Raw genomic sequence first — 26,872 nt, 5'->3', positions numbered from 1 at the left:
GCAGAGATTGTAGTGCCGATTTCATTAGCTCTATCTCCTGGATACATAGCAGTGAAAATATGAGACTCAGTATTGATTCTTTGAAGTGGAACTTTTCTTAGTCCGTAACAGTTCTGTTGTATTTGAGAGAGTTCTGTTTTTCCACCTGAATTTAGGCTAGCCTTAACTTTTCTCTGGCCTCCTGGGGGGAATAGATTTGCCTGCCCAGCCCGGGGGGGGTTAGGCGCCTCTTCCACGCGGTTCCCGCTGTCAGCAGGGAGAGGCAGAGGTATGTTCGCATCGCAACCAGTGCGATCCCAGGATCTCCTGGAGGAAACTGTCCTCAGCTGAGGGACCTACCCCGCTGCTTCATTTTGCGGTCTAGTCTGAACGCAGACTGCTGCCATTTGGTGAGATTAATCCTCCCCAGTTGTCGTGAAGGTTTGAATTGTGAATATCTGTAGCTTGCAATAAATTTCTAACGTGATTCGCGTGGTATGTTATGGAAAAGACTGTGGCTAAGTGTTATTGGGTGGGTGAAAGATGAGAAACCTACTGCTGCGTAGTGACTAGCAGGCTGCCTTCACTGCTGGCCTTTCCTGGAGGAGCGCTGGGCGCGATTCTTACACGTTTTAATAAGCAGCTTATATGAAAGCTAAATGCTGCAATTCTGTGCATAGTACTGTAATGAAAGAAAGCGCTCCTTTATTTCAAATAGTAGAATCTTGCATTTTCAGAATTTACAGAAACAAAAAGGCAAGTTTGGTCTCTGATGTGCTGCTGATGTCAGGGTCAGGCTGGCACTCCCGAAGCGTTGCACTGTCACTCAGTACGTGAATATCTTTATCTTGGAGTGCGGGTTCCCTACTCCTCTCTCGTACCGGGATGCTGAATTCGGTCGTGTGTGCTGGAGAATCTGCATCCATTCCTGTGAAGCTTCAGGGAAAACATGCAAGTCCTGTACTGCTTTTATGGAAGTCACTGCCTGTCCTGGTGCGAGGGGAGGGGATACTCACTTTAAGAAACCTGGTTAGGAGGATAACTCCTATGCAGAGAACAGGAGGCTAAATTTGGTATCCTGCTTGACCTTGGCGGCTGTTGGAAACCAAGATGCAAATACAAATGAACCTACAGTTGAAAGCCTTTTTCAAATAACATTAAATTTAAGCCTTTTTGCTTAATTGCTGCTAGGACAGTAGGACAGAAGGAATGCTGTTGGGATTGCATACATTAAAAGGAGGCATATGTATACCAAATTAGGAAAACTGCAAAGCATCATTTTAATATTGATTTACCACTTTTTATTTAAATGGAAAATGCATTTATACTGCCATGTATTCAAAAGGTTCTTGCCAAGACTTTAAGTGCCGTGTACATTAATGAGAGACTATAACAAGGAAATTGTAATACACAATAAATATATTTTTCATAAACTAAATTCTTGTCTGCTTTAACTGTAACTTTAATATATACAATATATAATTACAATGCCCTGTAAGCATTTCTTAACATGAGATTTTTTTTGAGCAATCACTAAAAGGCAGCAATAAGTAATAAAAATGAGGGCATTAGCACTCAGACCACAGTAAAAGCATCATTAAAATGTAAGTTCTAAGGTACACTGTTTTAAATTTGTCTCAATGCATGCGCAATTAGGGAATAAACAAGAAAGACCATTATTTTTCTGCAGTTTCTTAACTACCTTTTGAAAGCTTAACGTAAAAAAATTTGGCAGGATAAGCCAAAGTTTAACAAGCACTATCATCTTCTAGAGTGATAGATGGATGACTGTCTGCTTCTGGTTCTGCTAGTTGTTATTTGCTATGGCAGTAAAAAATATGTTGATGCATTCAGATACTGCATGCGGTTCCTCTCCGCACCATCTCGCTCGGAGAAGGAATATGCGTGGTGAATAACGAGGGAGTGATCTTGCTCTCATGGAAACGAATGGCAGAATTGTTGTTCATCAGATGAAACAGGAGCAAACCCCTAGGGTTAACTTTGCACGTTTTGTTTTACTGAGACATGAATTAAGATAGTAGTTGGTAAGGTCTATTGAAAAACCTTCTGAAGAACAGGATACACTGAGATTTTGGTGTCCCTCACTGAATCATTCCCCACTTCTTCAAGAAGGGGATGCCAGTGATAGGTTTTGCTCTCTTTCTACTTTACCCTGGTGCATTTCAGATACTCTTTTTGAAACTATACATCATCAGTGATGACTTCCCATGTGGGCTTTAAGTTTGCCACCTCCAACTCATGCAAAACTTGGTCTTTCTATACGGGAACGTCATACGTCACTCGTTTGTTAATATATAGCTTCTCACACAGAATGAAGTGGTCTATCTCTGTGAATGCAGAATAATTGCAAGTTAATGCAGCCCTTCCGCATGTGCGGTTGGCTTGCTGTGTTCAGGTCAGGACGTGGGGAATGGAGATCTTAGAGCCTGCTCTGCCTGCTTAGTTTGCTTTGTGCATACGGATCCTCGAGATACCTCATCAGTGAGGCTTAAAACGGGGTTGTTCAGGTTCGTAATGCTGACCTGCCCTCTGAAAAAGAAAAAAAAGCTGTTCTGTTAGGTGGTGCTAGCTGGGGGCTCTCCTGCTCTTGTGGTACCGCACTTTGCCAGAGAGTAGCAGATACCATTTGAGGTTGGGGGCACAAAACACGGATGTCCTGAAAGTGTCTCTGATCCCAAGCTTACAGTTTTCTGAAGAAATAACTACAGTAAGGGTGCATTTCAGGCTTTGAAGCTGTACTTTATGAGCTGTTTCTAAAGAAAAATTAAGATCTGGTCAGATGTTATTTAATGAACTTCAGTGTATTTAGGAGGCTTGAGGCCAAGGGGTGAGTTACTTGACCAAAGGAAAGGTCTTTATTCCTTAGTTGGAGTTTAGTAAGATAAGTGTAGGAAAGAAGTTTTGTGTTTATTCATTTTACTCATATTGTGTTCCTGGGATTTGCGTTGGTTTAGAAGCATTTGGAAGAGAATAGAGCAACGGTAACTGTAATTGTGCTGCATCTAACAAGTATTTTGAGAAGAAATCCACTTGGAAAGTGATACATCTAATTAAAAGCTTTGCCAGAAAATCACGAAATATGAAGATGAATGAAAGTATGGCTTCGAGTAAGATTTTTTTTTTTTAACATTAACAATGCAATGAAACAGTAGTTACTGAAATTTTGGACATAGGTTAGAGATTTCATGAATAGTAAAGATGATCCTTTTAGATCACATTTAATAGCTTTTTGCCAGTCTACAGGAAAAACAGAGCTTGCAGCGTTCAGTCTCATGTGCCAAACTTGCATTTGTTACCTCGATAGCAACCTGAGTGCATCTGCCCGTGGCTCGTGCATATGCAGACCGTCTGAAACAACACGCCACGTGGTCGTATTCTTGGAGATAGTGACTGCCGCTGCAGACATTCTGTGTGTGCCCCAGCACTGTTTTCTAATATTTTGTAGTTGCACATCAGTTAATCTCACAGCTGAGAGTAGCTGAAGAAATTGTACAAGCAGATGCCATAGTTTTGGACAAGAAGTAAATGACACTGTGTTATTTGGAACTGCAAGAAGAAATTTAAAGCAGGGAACAAACGTTTGCCAAACCTAAAACTGGGCCACAAGATGGTTAGCACTGCAGATAGAAAAGGCTGTTGGAGGACTGTAGAACTGGAAATATTTGGGGAAAAGTTCTCTGTATAATTAAAAGGATGACCTATGAACATTACTTTGAAGTGATGGAGAAGCTTAGGTGATTTCTTTGGAGATAATAGGCTAAATTTATTGTTCCAGCTGCTCATGTTTCCATGAGATCTTTATCTAGTAATTGTGTTTGTCCGCAGTGCGCAGATTCATGCCTACCTGGTCCCGCTCAGCCCGCGATGCCTGCCAGGATCGCAGTGGGAGAAGGTACGAGGGACAGGCTGATTTCTCAGGTATTGCTCTCAGGAATCCTAGCACCCTGAAACAAAATAAGGGATGTTAAACAGATCGTGCGAGTTTGCAAATACAGTGTAAACTTGGGAGTTTGGGAATATCAAGCAACTGCATAAGGAGGATGCTGTGAGATGCACTTCTGTAGGTTGGTTAAGTATCCAGATATATCTAAATCTTCATGAACTAATATATTTACCCTCCTTCCTAGCCCCTAAAATACAGAATGAGGACAGGGAAGGAGGGGTTGAAGTAGAAACAAAAATACCCACTTTTTGAAGGAAAGGCTCAATACTTTGTTTCTTTGTAGAGGGTGGGGGGAGAATGTGAGGAGCTCAGGTACTAACTTTAAATTAGCTTAACTTGCTGATGCCTTAAGACTGGGGATTAGTGAATTTAATTACGGGAGCCAGGGAGAATGTTAAGATAACACTGGGCCTAAAGTAAAACCCAGAAAGCAATGGAATTAAAATTGGTGGTTTGTGCCCGTCTTTACGATGTCCTGTTCTTGTGCTGCATCGCAGGGCAGCCTTCCTGCCCGGCTCACAGCACGCCCATTCCTGCACTGCTCCGAATAAGTGACCTTTACCATCTTCTCATGATGTAGAGATGACGATGGTGGCTTGCTTTATTGTCATACTTGTACATGAACTAAAATCTCTGTTTTATCCATGTAATCATGCAGCTGACATAGTAACCAGGTCGTGACACCTTGTTGTTCAGCTTCTCTTAGTTATTGTCCAAGTTGCTTTTTGGCACCTGTGACGTGGCAAAATACTGTCTGGAGTCAGATCACAGGGGCTCTGGCAAAGCATATTTGGTGTTCTGGTTAAAGACAGGTTACTGTTCATATGATGCTGACACAGTGTTTGAAGAAAAATCTGAATTTATTCCTGCTTTGTTTTCACCTTCCTGTTCAACCTACTCTACTACTCTTCTTTATTATTCTCTATATCTGGACTTTGTATTTACTTTTCTATTTTTCAAGAAAAAGCATCAAGATTAAACCCTTTAAAAGCCACTTCTTTGAAGACTCCTAGTTCTTAGTCTGTTTGCTGGCGTATTATGTAAAACTGACCTTTCCCTTGCCTACGCCTCTACTCTTTAGAGCAGTTGGTCCATTACAGTCATTCAGATTTCTATAAGGAAGAAATGAACGCATGCAATTATTACTGAATAAATAAGAAATGTAATTACTTATATCACTAGTAAATCAGTGTCATGAATTATGACTGTTTATTATATTAAATTATATTAAAGAATACAAAAAATAAAAATCTGAAACTCAGGAAATAATGCTGCTGCTCACCAGTCCTGTAATTCTAGCTGCAGACCTGGTTTGGTTTTGTGGCTTTATTGGGTGAGCTTAGCAGCCCTCTTATCCATGCTGTAGTCTCGGCTTTATGTCGGTTTAGAGATCCTTGCTCTATGGATCAGTGGAAGATAATGCTGCTCTCATGTGTTGGACCTTCAGTAAGTGAAATATTAGGATTTTTTTCTGTGCTGCTGCTTTCAGTATCCAGTTGGTGTGTCGATCTCTGTCAGGTGTTTTGGCTGCTGGTTCTTTGTTCCAGCGATTGCTTATTTCAGTATTGCTGTAATCATTAATCCTGAGCCTACTTTTCAGAGAGAAGTTATGCGTACTTAGTGTCTTATGTCTTCCATGCTACTGCTAAAAGTCTGATTTAGAAAGCAAGCAAATAGACCTCCTGCAGCTCCCCCGGGTTCAGTGCGCTTAGTGCGTTTTTCTTCTCACACAAACACTTTCTGTCTGTTTGAGGCTTATGACAAAGCGCAACGTTATATTGCAGATACGCAGCAGATTTGCTCTATAGGAAGAACTGGACATTCACTTTCTATTCCTGTATTTGATAAATTTGAAATTTTTATTTTGGGGTGAAAGGTCTTCAGGCCGACTTGAGAGTTCAAGAGGCTTTTACCTAATTTATGTAATATCCTTCTGTTTCATGAATTATATAGCAAGATCTTTACAATTTTTCTGTGAGTTGCTGTGCATACCTCCAGGCGATAGCTAACAAGGAGGTAGCAGGCTGCTCCCTGCTAGCAACAAGGCCGTTGTTTTTGTTTGTCGGCAGGCAGGGGCTTTCTGTAGCTAGGTGAAGACCGATGGGCTGTCACATTCATAAGTAAAGAAAGTCTTTATTTTGAGGGATTTACTGTTGATGTAAAGGTGCATGTAAAAACTGGAGTTTTCCTTCTGGAAAATGTAGGATTTTCTGGATATCTCAACCTCAGTCACTTAACCAAGCAGTGAAGGCACGTTCGCTTCCGAGCAGTCTCATTTCCCTTTCCTCTCTTCGCTGTGGGAGGAATACAGGTTTGTAACAAGGTGTGACTGGAACCTGCGAAGGAAATAGTTTGCCTGTTTCCTAATTAAGTAAAATAATAAGTGGTGTATTAGAGGCCTATAGGTCTAGCAAGCATTCTGGTCGAGTTGTGGTGTTAGACATTTGAGAGCATTCACCTTACCTAGGGTGGGACTGGGGACGGTCCCACCCTCTGCTCCCCTGCAAAACCTCACGGTACCTCGGCATCCAGCTGCTTGGCTCTAGCAGGGTCTTGCAGACGGGTTCAGAGTCTGTATTGGTGTTGTGTTTAGTCATTGAAGAACTTCTTTACCCATGCTGTTTGCTGCAGTCTCCTCCCCCCCCCCCCAAAAAAAAAAAAAAATCTGGTATCCATCCTTTTGTATGTCTGTCTGTTTTAAAGAACTTCTTACTCCAATAAACATTTTATTCCCTTTCTGATTTGCTGCTTCTTAAGGGCCTCATGGTCACTCCATCATGTGCAACTTCATTCTCTGTTTTCACTGTGTATTTCAGGGCAATTCTCTTGTTTTGTGTTTTGTTTTGTTCCAGATAATTAAGAAGCATGGAATAGCAATAGTAGTTAAGGATGTTGTGACAAAAACACTTGGGTCATTCAAAAACTAATTAGCCAGCGTGGCAGGGAGTATGGAGTAGTAAAAGGATGGTCCCACGCTGGGCCCAATGGTTTTTCGTCTTCCCGGACGCACTCCTGCCTTTTCACTCTGAATGTTAAGCAGTGCGGCGTAGACTGAAGGCTGTGCGTGTCAGGCCTGCTTTGAGATCGGTGCCTTTCTCTTACACTGGGGTTTGAGAGCGTACAGGTGCTTAGGCAGCGTCCGCCAGAAAGCAATAAAAGTCGTTTCTTCTGAATATATCCTATGATGTGCAACCTGCTTGAAAAGCCTCCCCTCATGAAAAGGTTTTACTCGTGAATTAAAAACAAATAAAACAAACATTCACAGCATAATATTGTGTTCTACACTACAATATTTTAACATTCAAACACCCTAGCAGGGTAGGTGATGGCTATTACAGCAGTTTTTTACAGATCCCTGGTCTCCATCAGAATGTCAGCTCATGTTCGTTCTTGCTGATACGTTGACATCCTGCTGCCTGCGTTTCTGTTGGGATCTTTCTCAGGCTTGAGTGTTGCAATTTTATTTGACATTAGGGTGGAAATGAGACTACCCATCCATCCAATATATTCTTTGTTGACACTCACATTATGGTCATCTCAGGACGTTATTGTTAGCTGTGTGTCTTGGAAGTCTGCTAGTTAAAAGCCTGGAAAAGGAGTCTATTTTAATGTCACGTTATTGCTAAGAAAATAGGAAGTTATTTGAGATTCTCCCTATCCAGCACTTCCGTAATTCCTTCAGAATGAGTCTTTGTGTGTTTTCTTCTTTTTTTCTTCTGTAAATAGCACATCAGAGTAATAGCAGGGATTTCCTCACTGGCGGTAGGAGAGCGTATGTTGCACGTGACCATCAACCATGTTCCTCTTCTACCTGCCTGGGTGAGTGCCGTGTCCGAGCGCAAGTCTGGGGGCCGGCGGTGGGGCCCCAGTTCTGCATCTCACAGCAGTTACCCAGCGACCTGCCCACGCTGGCTGCCTTGTCCATGTCTCTTTGTACAGCATTTGCCTGCACGCCAAGTAGTTTGTCTATGGAAAATCCTTGAATTCCAGAATTACTATTCACAGTAAATGCACTCGAGAAAGAAAGAAATCATTCCAGTTGTGTTATATACAGTGCTCTCCGCACAGCAGCATCTTTTATAACAACTAAATAAAGCCCAACTGCTTAAGTTACTCCTTAGTGATACTTTTTCCTGTTACCTTTATGTATGAAGTTACTCTTGGTCCTCAGTCTGTACAGATTTTTAAATCTGAAAAGTTCTCTGCAAAAGAGTCGAAATGCAAGCGTGATTAGAGGTAGAGAAAGATGACATCTTTAACAAGAGACTTTTCAGTCTGCAAAAACAGATAGTAAAGCTTTTGAATAGAGAAGAAATATCACTAATGAATGAATCACTTGTTTCCTTATCACTTCTGTATGGGTGAGATGAATTTTCCAGCTCTCTCCTGGCCTATTCTGTGTGCGATCATTGACCTGATGACTGCTAGACCTTTATGTGATACTGTTTTTCAAATAACTGAGGAATGAGCCCTTTCTCCTTCGGGGTCGTAAATTGCTGGAAAGAGCAACTTCGTGTGAGGTGAAGCTTTGGAAGCCGTGTACTGAGGGGAGAGCAACAAACAGGCCTCCTTCAGGGTTATAAATAACTTCTGTACTTGACCTTCTATAGATTGCGTTGTAAAGTACTTTAGAAATACCTGGCCAAAAAAAAAATATAGCATCAATGTTGGGATAGTGCAACACACAATACGGTCAAATTAAGCAGTATAAAGAAAAAGAACGAAGCTATGTCTTAAATGTGTTGGCACATTTTATAGATTTTCAAAAGGAAAGATTCCTTTGCAATAAGTCACAGTTTTATGGTGGTCTTTAGAGCGGATGCGGAAAGTAGTTTGGCACTGATTTTTCTGCACGTATGCCAGCTGAGATATAATTTGTTTGCAGTACTCATCAATTGTTTTATTTATTTAAAATTTTACCAATTTTTTTTTGGTAATATTTATTTTTTGGTAATGTTTATTAAAAACGCAGGTGGGAGATCACAGTGTGGGAGGCAGCAGTGTCCTCACCCAAACAGCTGGGTCAAACGCAAGGGTCGTCCAGCGCAGCGACGTGTCTCCAGTGGCCAGGAGTGGACACCAAGGAACACACGACAGGGCAAGCACCCACTGCTGTTTCCTCAAAATGCCCTCGCAGCCTTCAGCAGCTTGGAGCTTGAGGACTTCCTGAGACAGCCTTGGCCCCAAGAGGCGAGGTGAGTACTACTTGTCAGCTTCTGGGGCACCTAAAGAAGCTGCTTACACCGGGTAAACACAAAACTTACCTTCCCCCTTTAAAAATGTTTGTGTAGCACAGTTTAACTCCCATGCCCTTCCCCTGTAGTTCAGGTTACTGATAATACTTCGCTAAGCCTTTCTCCTTAATTTGAGATGGTCAGTTATTTATTGATCTGCTTCTGGCAGTTGGTAAAATGCCAACTTGTGGTATTAGCTACTAGGCTTGTTTTATTTAAACCTTATAAAATTTTAGTGCTTCACTTCAGTGGCGAGAATGTGCAGATGTTTCTCTGGAATGGTTTAGAGCAAGACTTTTGATGTTCTCTGCAGTAACGCTTAAAACGCTCGTTGCGTGGGTTTCAGAGAGGGGACGTGGAAGAACCCATCAGCCTTCCTTTTTCCAGCGTTTGAAAAGGAAACGTTTTAAAGCCGGTTGGCCATCTGTGACAGTTTGGGTTCAGAGGGAGAAAGGTTGTAATGATGTTTAGACAAAATTCTTGCAGAAATAAATGATGATATTATGATATTCCTGCAGATATAAACAAAAATTAATAATAAACAGTTGACTGTCTAGGAAAAATGCATACCAGGCTTTTTTTTTTATATAAGTATTGCAAAAAACCATAATATTATACCTCTTTAGAAAGTAGACTATAAAGGGGTTTGTGTTTTGTTTTGTTTTTCTTATGAGTACCTGAATACTGACTGATCTGTCTTTGTAGTGTGGAAAAAATACAAAAGAACATCTTGCTTGGCTATTCTTTTCCTGATACACAAGTATTGGAGAGCAGTACAGGTTTTCTTTGTACTGTCTAAAAGTAAATGAATAAATAAAAATACAAATATGAAAAAAGAGGTGGATGTGACAACTGAATGTTAATAGTTGGAGAGTTAATAATAGTTTCTGTGATTCTTGCCACATATAGCTGTTTATTAATAAACATGAACAGTATAGAATGTTTTCATGAAACATGCTGAGCATTATTACTATAAACATAAGGTTATTGACGGGAAAATCTCGGTTGAACTTCAAGAGCATCACTTTTTAGTACTGATCTGTTACTCGGCAATTTTTGTAGATGAGAACTTCAAGGCTATTTTGTGGTTGGTCATCAAATATGTTGTTGTTTTCCCATATCCAGCTATTCTGTATCTGTTTTCCTAGCTAATCCACATTATCCCTATCAAAGCATTAAATTTTTATTATTTCTTCATTATCCAGTCAGATTTACTGGTACCTGTTCTGGTGGAAACGCTCCTAGCAGAGCTGTTTGGAATTTACCCTGCTGTGGCACAGTCACGTTGCTGCAGCCTTCTCCGTGGTTAGCACGAGCAGATCTTTGAAGAAACTAAACATTTAGGAATTTTAAAACCAGAGGACCCAGTTACGATAATCACGTCTGACCTTCTGTGTAACAAAAGCCGTACCTTTCACTGCATGAAATACTTAAGTGCTTTACTTATATTCTTTTAAAATACTGCATGGATCAAAAATGATTAGAGAAGAAATGGAAAATAATACAAGGGTTTGAAAACAAATATTTAGATAATATAAGCCATTGTTCATGATTCAGACTTTGAGTTTGCTATTATTTATATATGGAATAGTTGACTTTCTTAATCCCAAATTGGATAATAAAAGAGTAGTGAGTTGCCGACACCATAAACCCTTGAAACCAAGCCAGGTGCTCAGCACGCTCAGGTGAAGGAGCCTACTTGAACTTCTTATCTTTCGGGTGGTGATTGACAGCTTGTGTGTGTGCAGTTAAGAGCTCATAATACCACTGTTTAACCTGCAGAGAGCTGCTGCTGCTTAACTCCATGCAGATATCTGAGGGAGGCTTAGCTGCAATATCCAGCGATTTTAGAAGTTTTATAAAATGTGGGTCCTCCCAAAGAGTTAAAGAAGCGAAGAGAATACACTTACCATGTCATTTCCCCACTTGTAATAGAGATAATATTGATGGCTTTTATTTTAATAAATCATCTAGCTAATATTTGCAGTGAGTTGCTTATGTAATTAAAATTGCAGTCTAATTTAGCTTCCATGTTTGAAGGATCCTAAGAAAAACAGCAGACTGTGCACATTTTTTCTCTCTTGTGATGCTTCATTTTTCTCTTGGTGGAGTTAATTGTAGGTTTCATTTGGGTCTTATTGCTAAAGAGTGTCGCAGCTTTGGTAGCATGTAACAGCCTTAGAAGCAGATTGGGAAGCATGGCTTTTCCTCCTTTATTTTTGTTTTAATTTTGCTAGGCATTTTGCTTGCCTCGAAACCCTACAGTATTACAGAAATGGCACTGTACTTCTTTGTGTACAAAATACTGGCAGCATATTTAACATTAGCCTTTTTAGTACTCACCTTTTATGGTAATAGCCAGCTAGGCCCCGAGAAAAGAGCTTGTGCAATGTACAGTAGCAGATTTCAATTGGGTCTGAACAGATGGAAGCAGGAAATGAGAAACGGTGACAAACATTATATGCCTTGTATTCTTTGTAATGCATTCATCTGAATGCTGAGCTGCTGTGTGAATGTGCAAAACCGGTCTGCATCTAATTTTGGGAGCACAATTTATTTTATGTTTGGCATCTAAATAGCCTTTGGCTTGTCCCCTGTGGCAGCAGGCATATAATGTATTTTTATAGAGTTCTGTTTGCTTTTGTGTATTTCCTAGCAGCAATTAAGTGTTTTAATTTCTTTTCTCCGTAGAATTTTTTTCTGTTTTTCAGTTCTCTTTTGTTTAATCCATGCTCCATTGCTGCAAACCTCATCACTTCTCCTATTCACGGGCTGGAAAAGAATTTCACTGGTGCCACAATAGAAAGGGATGAAAGATCAAACTACTTCATTTGGTTTTGCATCTTGTTACCTGAGCATCAGTCAAAACACACGTATTCTGGCCAATGCTACTGCCTCTCTTGGGTGCCCAGGAGTCGTAGCGCTAAAGCTGTCTTTGGTTCGATTCGCAGGGCTGTAGCGCAAGACCTCAGCAAGGACAGGGATAGCACCTGCTATTAGATGTTATTGCGAGCGATCAGTCCAGAGCACAGCAAGAGGGATCAGACAGCTGCACGTAAATTTTCCCCAAGATATTCCTTTATATGGTCGCAGTCACGAGTCAGCACTATGCCTGTCACTGCTTTTTTAGCATATTCTGCCCGTGGCTTCTAAGATCAGTTAAGATGCTGTAATGGTGTTTGTTTACAATCCTTTACAACAGCTGCTTTTATCTATTAGTTAAACTACTTTCTTATCTTAAGGGTGATACGCTGCAAGTTCAGTTGACTTACTGTAATAGCAGTGCTCTTACTCACTGAGATCTGGCTGTATTAAATGGTAATTTATGTCTTCCTGCAACTTTGTGTCTCAAAGAAATAGGTTTATGCAATGTCAGTGTTTATCTGTCTTCACCGTCTTCTATGTGTTTTGAACCCGTCACTTATTTTTGGCCAAATTTCATGGGAAGTCTCAAAAGATATTAGATTTGTATAGTTTACATTAAATGGGACATCAGGGAAGAGGCAGAAGACTGCTTCTGCACTTCGCTCAAGCCTAGACTTCAGAGGATCTGCCGTGGGAGAAGGGAGCTGTAAGTGTCCCAGCTGTAGTCAGAGTTCGTGCTTATTAGACGCCATAAAATCTAACCATAAATTCAAAGCTATATAAAACCGATCTTCATTATTCTGGTGGCTTCCAGAGCTACTTGCTAGAGATATACCAACTGAAATTCAGTAATGCTGAGCAAGAGTCAAGTCCCACTCTGTGTTGCAAGAAACAAAAGATTAGAGTGAAAAGAAAAGTAACGGCTATAGAACAAAACGAAAATTAAACATCCGTTGAAGATGGTGTCGCTTTCCAGCTGTGCATAAGTATCTAAAAGCAGTATGTGGCCAAAGTCACCTAGTCAGACTACGCCGCCCACCTGGATGGTGACCCGCTGGAACTGATGTGGGCGGTTATCTTAGAGGAGTTACAATAGGGCAGTAACACAACACAGATGTGAGTAGGGATGAAAATACCACTTAAAATGTAGTCCTAAAGGCTTTTCAAACAAGAGACTTTTCATTCAGTCTGTTGTTCTGCTGAAAAATCCAGTGATGAGAAAGAGGGACCTCAGTCCCAGCAAAGCAAGGGAACCGGAGACAGCAGCGTGGACGGCTCTGCTGATGAATCACCCGACCTGGACCTCCTTGACTGGCCCATCAGTCAAGCAGCTGCAGCAAAGTATTGCGTTTATAGCTGGTAGAAGGAAATGGTGGAAATGGCCAGAGCATACAGGTGGTATTCCACTGTCATCCCAAGCATCTCTGAATGCGTACCTTCTCTGCAGTCTTTTTAAAGACCTACGTGGAGTTTGAAAGCCACGAATCTAAAGAACGAATTCAGGCCCATTCAGGATTCCAGCCCAGGCCCTCACCTTCTGAAGAAGTCTGTGGTTTTTTGTGACAAACTCACCATGATACTTTAAATGTCTGAATGGGTAACGAATCCCCACTGCTCTGCTCAGGTATCTTTAGGGTACCAGTGTGTAGCTGTGTTGCAGGGAACTCAGATGATAAAACAGCACAATTTATTCAGAATCAGGTAATTGTACATCCCATTGATACGAAGTGAAGAATGGGGTGGAATGGGAGCACACATTCATACAAATAATGTATTATTTTTCTCCTTATGCCACCTGTCCTAGCAGCTAAAAATAATACTGAATTTTATAGCGTTATCACTTGAAAATGGAAACAAATGAAAGCAAGGTGCGTAGCAGTCACTTTCAGCCTGTGCTGTCCGTTCCCCCGTCAGATCTCGGTCAGTGCCGAAGGCTAGCGGTGCGGGGAGGGCTGCTGTTCGTTATGCTTGTGGGCACACATTCCTACTGGAGCTCATGGATTTCGGGAAATCATACTGGGACTGAGACTGTGCTCACTCCTATGACTGTTTGCTTACCATAAGTTTGCAGAGACTGATTGAATCTGAAGATAAACAGCCTAGTACATTCAGCAGAAGTATTGGATTCATAAATCTTCAGGCCATCACTCTGTTAACATTTCATATTCTGTAAAGAAAAGATTGCAGATGGGGTAACCAAAATGTAGAACAAGTTGTTCAATCATTCCTTCTGCTGATTTTCCTGTTAAATTATCCTGCCTTACAGCAGTGTACATGCCTCTGTTGTATGCGACTCCCACTTATCAACTTAGTGATACTGCAGTTACGGTGCAGGATTACTGTCAGTATAATTTTTCAGTTCTTCTATTAAAAAAATACAATGTCATCATTTTTTAAATCTTCTTAGATCACTGATATCTTGGCAATATTTGTGCAGGATTCTGTGTCGCAGTGGAGTCCTGTCAGTGCTGTAGGAATACTTAGTAATTCTCCTTTATGCACCTTTTTGGTGTCCTGATCTGAGAAATTCCTGTGCAAGTGAGGACAAGTCCAGGGCTGATGTATCTTTGGAATATTAATGCATTTGTTCCTTTAGAATGTATTTTTATTGCTCTCTATTAATACAATGCTATGGAAAATTCCTATTTTGGAGGTCATGTAGATTCATATATTTTGTTTAACGTACCTCGTGTTAGGTGCCGGTACTTGAAGCGTCTCGGCCCGTAGCTCTGGCAGTCGCTTGCAGCACAAGCGAGCAGCGAGAGTCTTGCTTCGTAAGCAGCGAGTCTGGAAAGCCAAAGCAACTCTCCTCTTCTTCAGCCTGTCTCCTCCTATTTCAGGTTACTGGGGTTATAACTCATTTGCAGGATTTTGTTAAACGTGTTCTCGTAGTTACTGTGGTCCTGAGTGGGGCGATGACTGCCGACTCGCGTTACCGTGTGCACGGGGAGGGCGCGTGGTCTCCGGGGGTTGTTCATGGTGTGGCGCCTTCCATCCCCGGGTCCGTCTTCAAACCTACCACCCGTAGTGCTGATGGAGTAGTTAACGCCGTGGTGACGTGTGCTCTTTCCTGCTGCCTCTTCTCGTCTTGCCGAGCCTCTGGCCGAGCGCGTGGTGCCCGTGCAGCGGCACAGCTGTGTTTCGCACTGGGCACACGCGCCCGATCGCTCGGGGGGTGCTTGGTGCAGGGGCACAGCTGTGTTTCGCACTGGGCACACGCGCCCGATCACTCGGGGGTGCTTGGTGCAGGGGCACAGCTGTGTTTCGCACTGGGCACACGCGCCCGATCGCGCGGGGGGTGCTTGGTGCAGGGGCACAGCTGTGTTTCGCACTGGGCACACGCGCCCGATCGCGCGGGGGGTGCTTGGTGCAGGGGCACAGCTGTGTTTCACACTGGGCACACGCGCCCGATCGCTCGGGGGGTGCTTGGTGCAGGGGCACAGCTGTGTTTCGCACTGGGCACACGCGCCCGATCGCGCGGGGGGTGCTTGGTGCAGGGGCACAGCTGTGTTTCGCACTGGGCACACGCGCCTGATCGCTCGGGGGGTGCTGGTGGCCCGGGAGGGACCGCTGGCTGGGAACACAGTCACAGTTTGCCTGCAGCCTTGCTCTCATCTGCCTGCTGGGACCGGTCTTCCCCAGAGTAGGCTATGGAGATCCTCCAATGACACCTGATACGTTTTCATAAAGGTATTTTACTGAGCTTTATTCAACCAAATAAACTTAGAAAGGGTTTACTAAAATATCTGTTTTATTTTCTAAAAGTTACCTCCTGTACAAACTCTTAATCAAACCTTGTATTTTTTCCTTAATGCTTTCTAGTACTGTGGAATAAAAACCAGTAGAGATTCTTAGTAGTGATATCTTGTGCCAGTCATAAGAGTTAAAAATTGAAGGAAATAAATTGTGTTTCCCTTGATTGTCTCGTTCCAAACATGACGCAGGGATTTCTCTAGAGACCATTCACCTATTGCAAACTTCTGTTCTACCTTAAATATTTCTTCAAAGACTACGAAATAGAAACACTTTGTTCATTAGAAAATGACAATGAACAACTCTCACTTTTTTAATTTAAGAAAAAACCAATGCAATGATCTCTTTCCCATGGTGTGTTACGATGGTCTGGTCCCAGCTGGCACCAGGTCACACACCACATCTGGAGGCTTTTGTAGCCAGTCGCAGGCTGAGACAAACGCCAACTGAAATAGGCACTTAAGGATGACAGCTTGGGGGGGGGGGGGTTGCTTTTTCTCCCCACCCCCACCTCTTTTTTTCTTTTGGTAAACTTATTTCTCTGAACTAAGATTGCCTTTATGGCACGTGATTAGAGATGACGGAGCAAAAAATGCGATAACAGATTTTCCCTCTCTTTGTTCTCTGCCAGTTCTTAAATCCTCGTAGGAGGCAAAGGGTAACGCTGCTGGGCTCCCTCTGCTGAGCTAGTGCGTCTCGGTCCACCTTAAGTAGGGCATTTCACGCTAGGAGCAGAGCTGTGTCGACCAGAACTTTTCGATTGTTCAACTTCTGTGAACTTTTGGATTGCTGTGATTTGAGTAGTAGCTTGGCAAAAGGACGCGTTATCTCAAATGCCATCTGTAAGAGGTTACAGGCTTTTTTTTTCCCTAATATGAAGTGCCCAATTTTTATCTGTCAAAAAAAGTTAAAAGTAACAGTATTTTTTAAGTGATAACTGAAATAATTTAAATTCAGGTAGGCACAGCAGAGCCGTCTTTTGAAGAGCGTTATGCTGAGAGATGTTTCTGAGGGCTGAAGCCTCTGAGAGCTGGTAGACTCGGACGTCAGCAGCCTGCAGAAGAGGCCCTTTGACAAGGACAGCTGTTAGGGAAAGTGACTTAAATTTACTTTCCAGGTCCCCCAAATTTGGGATTTTTTGCATTGTCCTTTCTGTGGTCTTGTGTATTTGTTTGAACGTTGGCAGGCTTAATGAAGGAAGCTGGTGCTGGAGATGCGGAACGGTCTTGCCCGTCTAAAGCCCCCCAGGGCCACGCTTGCTTCCAGTCTCAGACCGTGGCTGTGCTGCGGAGCAGTGCATGGGCATCCATCCGCCTTTGCACCACCCTGCTCTGCTCGGCATGATGTTTTAACCCAGGTCCTGCGTATAATCAGAAATTACTGTGCGTTGTTTTAGTGTGAAAATATAAGCGACAGCACTGCTAGGGTGTCAGTCTCTTCCTCCCTCCACCAGTCAGCTTTCATATTGGTTGGGAAAATTAGTCAGTACAAGTCTTAGTGTTTCTTAGAATTGGGGAATATTAAAAATACTTATTGTGTATATTTTTGTATGTATATATACACACACACAGAAGTAGGGTCTGCTTAGGGCATTGTGTGTTTACTGTAAGCAGTGTCCCTAATGAAAGCCCTCACTCAGTTGTAAATTTGCACGCAGAGTCCAAGGCAGTAATCCAGCAGGGCCATAACTGTGAGATTTAAAACTAGTGTTGCACTTCATTGGTTAATTTTCTTGATCAAAATTTTTCTAGAAAAATGTCTCTTTTCGAGAACAAAGAAGATGAATTACATAATCTTCTTTCATTGCTGGTTGTCTTTCATAGTCTGGTGTTGCTTTGAAAGAAAATAATCATTCCGAGTGTGTGCAATTGCTAGGTTAGTACCGAAGGTAAATCCGATTTTACCTCCTCAGTCCTTAGCAGATCTGTTTGTTCACCAGCCACTTAGTGTGTGACCTTGAGCAGGACACCAAGGACTAAATATTCCAAAGCGGTTTCTGATTCGAAGTGTTTCTGTTCTCTGTTATATGGCTTGGGGGTACTTGAACCAGGATGCTAGGAAAAACACTTGAATTCAAGAATAGAAGGACAATGACAAAAATAAATAAATAAATAGAGTGCCCTTTCTGCAAGGGGGAAAGCAGAAATCTCGTGAATAAAATACTCCATGGCCTTGGCCAGTGGCTTTAAAACAAGCACAAATACAATTTTCAGTCGATGAACTGATGTTATAGGTTACAAGCCAGTGTTTCCATGGAGCCTGCAGAATAGCAGTAATGTCTTCAACCAGGCAGAGGCATTGGTTAGAAACTCCTTGCTAAGGAGCAAAGGCAGAGGAGGGAATCGGGAGCGACCACGCGCGCTGTCTGTAGCGTGGTGGCCAAGCGCTGCTGGGGAAGCGATCCCGACCACAGCGAGACCTTCAGCTGAGCTCGGCGCTGCTTAGTTTCTCTGCAAGCAAAGCCAGAGCGCAGGGCCGTCTCGCCTGCTAAATGCCTTTAGCGTTTCTAGATAGAAGTATTATACTTTCTTTTCCTCCTCAGGCTAAAGCTTAAGTTGAGTTTCTCAACCTCAGGAGTGTTTTTGAGCTCTGATGGTCCAGGCCATGTCAGAAGTTGGGATTCTAGGAATAAGATGCTCATTTCTTCCCAGCGGGAGATGCGGGGTACAGTCCCGTTCTTACTGCAGTTAGCTGATCTTTATTAGTGCTTATTTATTAGTGCTTATTTGCATCCTTTGCTGGGTCAAGGCCAACGTAATTTACTCTTTGCTAAATAAATTCCCCAGGTTGATATTTTCAGAAAATATGACAATCATTTCTTGATGGGGAGAAGTATTTGTTTTTTTCATTACTGGCCAGTATAACATTTCTTCCCCTTTCTTAAGCACTTGGTTCTAACATGTAGACAAAAAGTACGGAAACAGGTAAGATTGGTCTGAGCCAGCATTATGTTGCCTGTTCTGTTCTTTATCTGCATTAGCATGTGGCTCAGTTTTGTCTCTTTGTGTTTTTGTGCTGATTTAATGAATCTGATTCTGAAATAGTGTTTCCTTGTAAGCTAGCTGATTATTAGAAAAGAGCTATTTAAGTCTTTCAAGGCTGAAAGCTTTTCGAGTTTAGGGGAACATTGCGATCTTGTGGTACAGTTTTAGACCTTTCCTGAACATGACTGGTTAGACCTGTCCATGTTTGGGTTTTTTGCAAATTGTGCTTTGGAAATCCTTTCCAATCCGTAAATGCAGTGCACACAACCCCAAAAGAGGAGGTTTTCAAAGCGAACGTTGTTTTTTTAACTAGCGTCTTTTAGGATTGTTTTTTCAATGAATGAAGGGAGAAGACTCGCATGCGTTTTCTGCGTGTATCGGGGATGACCTGCTTCTCTAAAACTTGTCACCAGAGTTTTCTCTGAAGTTCATTCCCCTAATGAAATCAAAAGGTTTACTTATTATTATTACTTTTTATGTGCAGGTTTTTTTAAAGCAGCAATCCATTATAATTCATAATTGCTCATGTGGTCTCACCTCACTGGTGAGACCACCAATAAAGCCGCCTAGATTGACATTTCAACAAATGGAGAGTTAAGCGCGGTATGAAAGCTAATAACAAAACTTCGCAGAGCTGCGTGTGCCTGTGCCTCCTGCCAGGAGCTTTTAGCCCCTTCTCCTCCCGCTCGCTCGCCCCGGCTGCGGTTTGCGCTGCAGCGGGGGGCTCTGAGCATTAGTGCGATATCAGAAATGCTTGGAAACTTAAATATTAGTGAACAGTAGTGACTGCCATCTTGCAATCAACAGCAGGTATTACCTTATACCTCATTGCCCTTAGGACCCTACATACTGCTCTCACATTAATTTAAATTAGGTTCTGCAGACTACAGCTGGTTCCCCTACGTTGCGTTGTAACGCCAGTACGCGATGCCTAGTCGCAGACCAAGAAGTGAGCTGGGGTAGTCAAGGACCTGCACTTGTGCAGACTATATATAATCTCATTTTCTTCAGCGTCCAGTTCTGAAATGGATAATTATAGCTGGTGCTACATTTTTATTTATCTGCTTTACAATTCAATAATGTAATGAATTGGCAAAGGTGTGGGTATTGAAAACAGTTACTGCCCAGGTGAAGTCGTGTTTCTCTGCTCATCTTGAATCTGCGATGCATGTTTTGCTAGGTGAGCAGTGCCTGATGTGTGACCTGCGTCTCACTGCGAGCACGTGAAGTTAGAACAGGGGAGGAGAACACGCTGGAGAGGAGACCCTGGCTCTGGACCTTCATCATGAGAAGCCTTTTAAGAAGAAGAAAAAAAAAAAAAGAAAAGGAAAAAAAACTTGGTATCTACGCAGGATCTGTGCCAAAGATACAAGAAGAGGAGGTTTTGCTTCTGTAGTGTTCTGCCTTCCACAGGGGTTAGCCTTTTTTTTTTGAGCTTCTCTGAGAGCCTTTATTCTTCTCTGGGGAAAGAGGAGAAAGGGAGCAGCTTTCTGACTATTGCCCGAAGGCTTAGCAGGGTGGCGAGCAGACCAAAGGGCCTCACTTACCCAGAATACTTTATTTCTACTTAATATTTCAGAGCTCGACTGTTTCAGCTGTATTAGCAGAGGGACTGTTCACATATCCGAATACTCCTGAAGTTAGTAATGATTTCTGGGATCGGTAACCAGTGGAGTCAGTAGTTACTCATTCTTTCTTTTTGGCAAGGATTTAAGATCTTCTGTTACAAGTATCAGGTGATTGGAGCTCGGAAGTTTGTCTTTTTACAAGCATGGCAGTGCATGTAAATACTGCTTGTGTGAGTGTGTGTGTGTTTGTTTTGCATCATCATTACCTAGGCTTTTTAAACAGTGAATCACTGAGTTTTGGCATTTTCAACCATATTTGCTTGGAGTATCTTGTTTTTTGGAGAAATCCTGCTATGTCCTTCAAAGTTTTAAAATTCCCATCTCATCTTTTTCACTGTTACTGTATTTGTAGCTGTTTTTTAGAAGCAGTTGAAGTAAGAACTGAATTCTCGATATGCAGAGAACAGTAGTAAATTGATTGGTTGATTATTTTTGGGTTGATTATTTTTTCCTGAGCTCATGCATGTGAAATAGTAGTAAAATGACTTATTAGATGAAACATGCACTTCTCTTTGACTGCTTACAGGTGTCAGTCTGTACCATATTGCTTGCTAATCCTGCTGCTGGCAACTCGAGAGACTGGCAGGCATGGAGTTAGTCACTTGGGCTGCTCTCCTGTTCGTACCAACTCTCCTGTTTCATTATCTAAACAAAAGGAGACAATTTCAAAGTGATTAATGATCATCTCCTCCTTTTTCCTTTCATTAACTACTAAATAGCCTAAAAAGTAGGCTTGCTGCTGTAAAACCTGGACAGATGGTAAGATGGGAAAATAATAGATGAGGAGAGCTGGAGTCCATCAAACCAACTTATATGATGAGTTGTTAAGAGGGGCAAATTGGATGCTTCAAGAAGTAATACTGGGCAATCAAGGAGTGGTGTTTCTTTTTATTTAGTAATTTATAAGTCAATAACTCTGAGTATTGTTTGAGAGTACTGAGTTGTTATCAAGGATATATCTGAAGCTCCCGGACACTGATCAGAATTCCTGTAAAATAAGTTCATTTATCTGCAAAACCTAAATTGTAATTGTATTGATTGCCTGCTCTCTAGCTTCAAATCAAGATGTTCTCACGAATGCATCTCTTTAATGTGTGTAGCATACTTATATATCCCAAGAAGGATTTGTATTGCACTGATGGGCAAGTGATGTCTACACCTACGGTTTGCACATAAGGTGAGGCTTTGAAACAGCGAGGTTCATCGAGCTGGGGGATTGAAACAGCGGGGTTCATCAGGCTGGGGGATACACTCATCTCCTGACGCTGGTCTCTTGCGTATAATCAATGAGAAGAAACATTCTTCTCTGGAGAGTAAGTCAGCAGCAGCTTAATTCAAGGACTTTCAATAGCCCTCTGAAAGGGACGGGCTGTCTCCATCGATTACAGAGGAAACATAGAGGAACCAGCCTTATAACTTGGGCACCTAATCCATAAATAAACATAGCAAAGAGGTCTCATCTTTCATTAAATCCATATAGACACATCCTTATATTCCTCTGGAAACCCCCAAAATGGCTAGCGTTTCCCAGTGGCTGCCATTTCACAAGGCTGTATCAGGAATGGGCTGATGCTTTGATCATTTGTCTGTGCCTAAATATGATTTGTGCTCTTTAAACTCCAGAATTCTCCGAAGGAAAATTTCTAGGCTAGAATCCGATTTGGGATCATCTAGAAGGAAAAAAAATTTGTGTAGACATTATTTCTAGCTAACTAAATCTTATTACTTTGCCACTACAGTAAATAATGGAGAGAGTCTTATGCTGCAAAACTTTTGTATCTGCTTTCTTTCAGCTGCTTAATTAATCTCTTTCTGGTCCTTCACCTTTACCACTGACACTTTCCTGTCTAATATGGAAATATCTTTCTAGTGAGCCAGATTACAAGGCGTAGCGGACCACTTTTTATGCATTTAAGGACCATTTTACTTTAGGCTTTCCATGGGGAGAGCGAGCTCTAGGGCATCACACGTCCCTTTCTGCCATCTGAACCTTGTTAACGATTCCAAAGGTCTTTTTGATCAATGAGCACAGTCTTTATGAGCCTCGTTATCTCTCTCTGGGATATAATAGAGATTTGCAAGGGGGAGGGCGGTTAGATAAGCCTTCCGAGGGTATTACTGGAAAGATGAAGATAAATATATTCATAAAATGAATAATTTCATTTTCTGACAATAACTTAAAATTCGTACTAAATAAATGGCCTGTGTCTTTGGAATGGTTTTAATGATACCACACAGCCTAATCAGGAACACCACTAAGTGGGATTTATGCATAAAGGCAGAATATTTTAAACTGAAACGTTGCTAATAACAGTCCTGGCAGAAGTCACAGCTTGCCTGCCTAAGCAGTGGAAATGCTTCCTGCACTATTCATCTCTTCCCTGGGCACAGAAGCCACATTTGGGGATCGGGAGTGCTGTCTGCCTCTTTCAGGGCATTGGCTGAGCTGCGAATAGCATAAAAGCTTTCCTTCACTCATTTCTCCTTGGCGACGCGGAGCGGTTGCAAGCGCAGTGAATGTCCGCGTGTGTTCGAGGGTGACGTCCCCCAGCGCCGCGCGGCAGCTGGGCACAGAGGGCCGATTCACGGGCGGCCCAGCCGCTGCCTCGCTTTGTTGCCGTCCCCCGTGCCTGCGCGGAAGGAGGACGGGCTGTTTTCTGAGAGACGGCAGGCACTGCCTCGCAGTTCCTCCATTCTCCGGCTGCGCAGAGTAAAACATACTAACACGGTAGTGTAGATAGTCCATCCACATGGCAGAGAAGTGGGGAATAAAGTCCACGCTGAAATCATTTATGACATGGTAATCTGACAGCTTTTTGCAGCTTCCCAAATCTGTTTCTCCCCAAACTTTCCTTTTTGTGCCCGGAAATAAATGTCAGCTTTCTAGCAAGGTTTCTGTACTGCTAATACTTCTGGGGGAATATGGGGGATAGAGGGATGAAAGCTTCAGTTGGGGAGTGACAGTCCAAAACTGGAGAGCTGGGAGGAGTTTGCATATATTTGGGGGGGATGTGAAGGTAAGGGTAGACCTGAAGTAAACTACTCTGCTACTGAAAATAGAATATTTCCAGGTGAAAATAACTGAGGAGATGTCATCCTGCTTTGTCTTAACTTGCACGTTTTATGGAGTGCTTCTGTCTCAGTGGTATCTTCTGCTGCCTCTGCTTATCCTTTTGCCTGTTATTCCCTGATCCTGCAAAAGCTTAAACGCAACTCTCGCTGTAGGTACTGGGGGTGGTTTCTGCCTAGGGGCAGGCACGTGTGCAGACCTGTTCGGGTTTAGGGTCGTAGGCTTTATCTTCCTCTCTGCAGGAGTGTTTGTGCTTGGGGCTCTGTTAGCATACACTGACTGGCATTCCCGGGCGCAACTGTTGTCTTCCTAGTGAGAAATACTCTTTGCATTGCATCCTCTTGTGCTATCTGGCTCTTTATACAAATGATTTAGATAGGAATGCACTGGACCATCTAAATTTGCATGTCAGTTTGTGCACAAATCTGGGGGGGAGGTAGGTGAGTATGGCAAATTATGACCTTGGCACTGCTCAGTCGGTTACCTGCTTTTCTTACGCAGGTGGTAGCTGTGTGTGCAAATTGGGTGTACAGCGGAGGACCTAGCTATTATGTTTTGGACGTTATTAAAGTGTTAAATGAGAATCTATTTCCAGGGGCCTTCTTTGTAATCAGAAATTAAGCCAGGCTTTGGTGCAGGAAGGGACTAAGACTAATAGGGAGGACTTTAATACCATCTTCAGGTTGAATCTTGCTAATAAGCTTAGTCCTTCCACTGCTTGAGCTTTCCTCAAAGGTACCGACTAAGTTGGCTTCAGGACAATAAACCGAAAGCCTCCATAATGGAAGGCCACAAATATCTATTTAAATACTCCACTTAGGGTGATACCGTGGAGCTTCAACACAGGCTATTTTTCGTTTTCTACAGTTGCTTCCCTCCAGGGAATAGAGACATTTAGTGTTGCCGGTACCTGTCTGCTGATGGTAAATCTCTTGTTTGATTGCCTCCTGAATTGCAAACCTTCAGAAACCAGCTTGCTCCTTCCTAAGCATTCCCTGATTGAACGAGCCTGCTTGGACACGGCGTTTCGGGCTCGCAGAAAGGTGAATCAGCGTGTGGGTGTCCTTGGCTTCTTGATAAGAGTCAGTCAGAAAGTGTTTCGGGCCAGATGCCTGCCAGCTGGGTTATGCAAATGGGTGAAGGGTGCTGCTTAGCAGTTGTGTGATGAGATAAACATAGAGACCTGAAATCTTCCCTAAGCATCGTTTTACTTGAAACATTGTTGAATATTTGGTATTTCTTATGAGTTAGGACTGCTCAAAGTTGTGCCTTTGGCATTGCCTTTCTGTGTTGCCTACTGTCTGCATGACTGGAGCGTAAGATTTTTCTTTAGCAATTTCTGTTCCTTCTCTGGCCTGACCTGCCCGGTGATGCGGGTTTGCGCTGGCAGGAGCAGGCTGTGTGACAGGCAGCTGGGAACCCTTTACATGCGATTGCAAATTCTGGAGAGAAGTCAATAAAGGCAGGTGAGTTCAGTGCAAAATTAAATGTCTGCTTGGAGAGATCGTTAATGCTGACCAATTAATAGGAACAGTCTCCTAACTGGGTGCTGAGTAGGCTGCATCAGCTAAGCAAGGGGTGAGCTGGGTGGGAAGGTCGGGCGGCTGAGGTGGTTCTCCAAGTGCCCTGGCTGCCCTTTGCGTGAGGATCATTCATTTCCGTGTCTGTCACCAGAGATTGTTTTTCATGAGAAAGCAGTGCTCTTTCGTTGGCATCTCTGGACATTACTTTCCAAAATGTCAAAATGAATTAATTTTTAATTCTGAAAGCACCAATGACTTCCCTCTGTTTTTTTTTCCCCTATGAGCCAATTCAATCTCTAATAATTTTTAATATAGGATTATTAAACATTTACTAGCGCTGAATTCAAATGAGGAACGCCAGCACTTGGTTGAGGGATTAGCTTTCAGGGAATCTTGCAGTGTGACTGTTCGGTGGAAATCCCTTTCCTCTGCCTGGCAGAGATGGCTGGAACCAGCATTCGGTGCCTGCGGGAAGATGCCGGGCTTGTCCGCTCGGAGCCCGGGAAGGAGGAAAGCGCCCGCGGGGCTGCAGGGGCCGAGCTGCGGTCTGTGCCGGCCGGCGGGGTGGCAGAGCTGGAGGTAAAGGTGGGCACGGGCATGCGTAGCCCCCCGGCCTGTGCAGGGGATGCACCTCATCCGCGGCTTGCTGCGCTCGCACCTCTCCGGCTGCAGCATGGTGAGTTCTGGGCACGGGCGTTGCAGGTTCGTGACAGCCACTGGGAAGCTTTGCTAGTGGAAACTTTCTTGTAGACTTTATTTCAGGGTAGTCACAGTGTTTTTCTTTAGGATTTCAGTCTTTCCTCTGTGGGTGTATGTGGTGCCTCGTGTTTGTGGAAGAGGCATGCGATCATGCTGAGGCAGGACACAGCAATGGGATGCTCCTTGGAGCCCTTCCGCTGGGGTCCAGGGAGGAGAAGCCCTGCTAGCCTGCTGAAGGAACGATGATCAAATAAATGGTATTCTGAGAGTCAAATTATTTCTGTCAATTTGTCGTGATAAGGCTTTTTTTCCATTTTGTAACTGAGCACAGACCGTTCACACTCACTTTCCATAATGACAATGCAAAATAATGCTTGTAAATTGCACTAATAGTAGGAGCACAGCACAAATATACGCCTGCTTGTATAGACATCCCCATGGTCATATCACCATTGCGGATGGCTTTGGTGAAATTTGATGGCCATTATCGTCAGGGCTTTTTGACAAATATGATTTTAAAAGTATCTCAAGAAGGCTTTGTTTTGACAGTTGGTGAGCATTACAGAGGACGATCCAGGAGGAGACAGATGCTGACTTAGTGGGCACACGGTACAAATGACAAACCAAGATCAACAGATCATTATTTTTCACAGCAAGCAGAGAAGAGCTGGGAGAAATGGCTAGTGTTAGCGCCAGCCTGTACCGATACAGCTCTCGCACTCCAGAACGCTGCGCAGCGGGAGCAGCGCGCTCGCCCCTTCTGGGGTTCCGCTCGGTTTGACGGTAATTATATCCCGCGCGTGCAGGCTGCAGCCGTCCTGCTCCAAGTGTTGCCGTTACGCAAAGGAGACTGGTAACCTTGCTGCTTTAGTTCAAACCAGGAGTAGTAAGTTGTGGAACATTGTCCAATTTTTGTTATAACTTTCTGCATTTCTACCAGCTTTTGGACTTCATTCCCAGCTTCACTGATGCAGGTTAGCTGAGGACAGGCAACAGGATCTTTTAACCCTCTTCTGATGTTCTTCATTGCTGAAGCAGCCTAACTCTAGACTAAACCCGGATGCCCACCAAAGCAGCCAGGGTAGTGTATGTTATTTTGATTCTGCCTCATTTACATGTCATCTTCTGTCTTCAGAAATCCCGCTGTGTCCTCAACTTAAGGAAAAAAAGAAA

At 42.9% G+C, this 26,872-nt stretch overlaps 1 long non-coding RNA gene across 1 annotated transcript in view; it reads left to right on the top strand.

Annotated features, from left to right (window-relative positions):
• Positions 1-3,823: 3,823 nt before the first annotated feature.
• Positions 3,824-26,872, top strand: part of LOC112989788 (uncharacterized) — a 103,573-nt gene continuing 80,524 nt past the window's right edge. The window contains exons 1-3 of the long non-coding RNA XR_010391161.1: positions 3,824-3,918; positions 7,670-7,762; positions 8,916-9,138. This is a non-coding gene — a long non-coding RNA (uncharacterized LOC112989788). The remainder of the gene's footprint in view (positions 3,919-7,669; positions 7,763-8,915; positions 9,139-26,872) is intronic.

This window comes from Dromaius novaehollandiae, chromosome 12 (genome assembly GCF_036370855.1).
Source record: "Dromaius novaehollandiae isolate bDroNov1 chromosome 12, bDroNov1.hap1, whole genome shotgun sequence".
NCBI classification, from domain to species: Eukaryota; Metazoa; Chordata; class Aves; order Casuariiformes; family Dromaiidae; genus Dromaius; species Dromaius novaehollandiae.
This window is presented reverse-complemented; position numbering and strand designations above follow the sequence as displayed.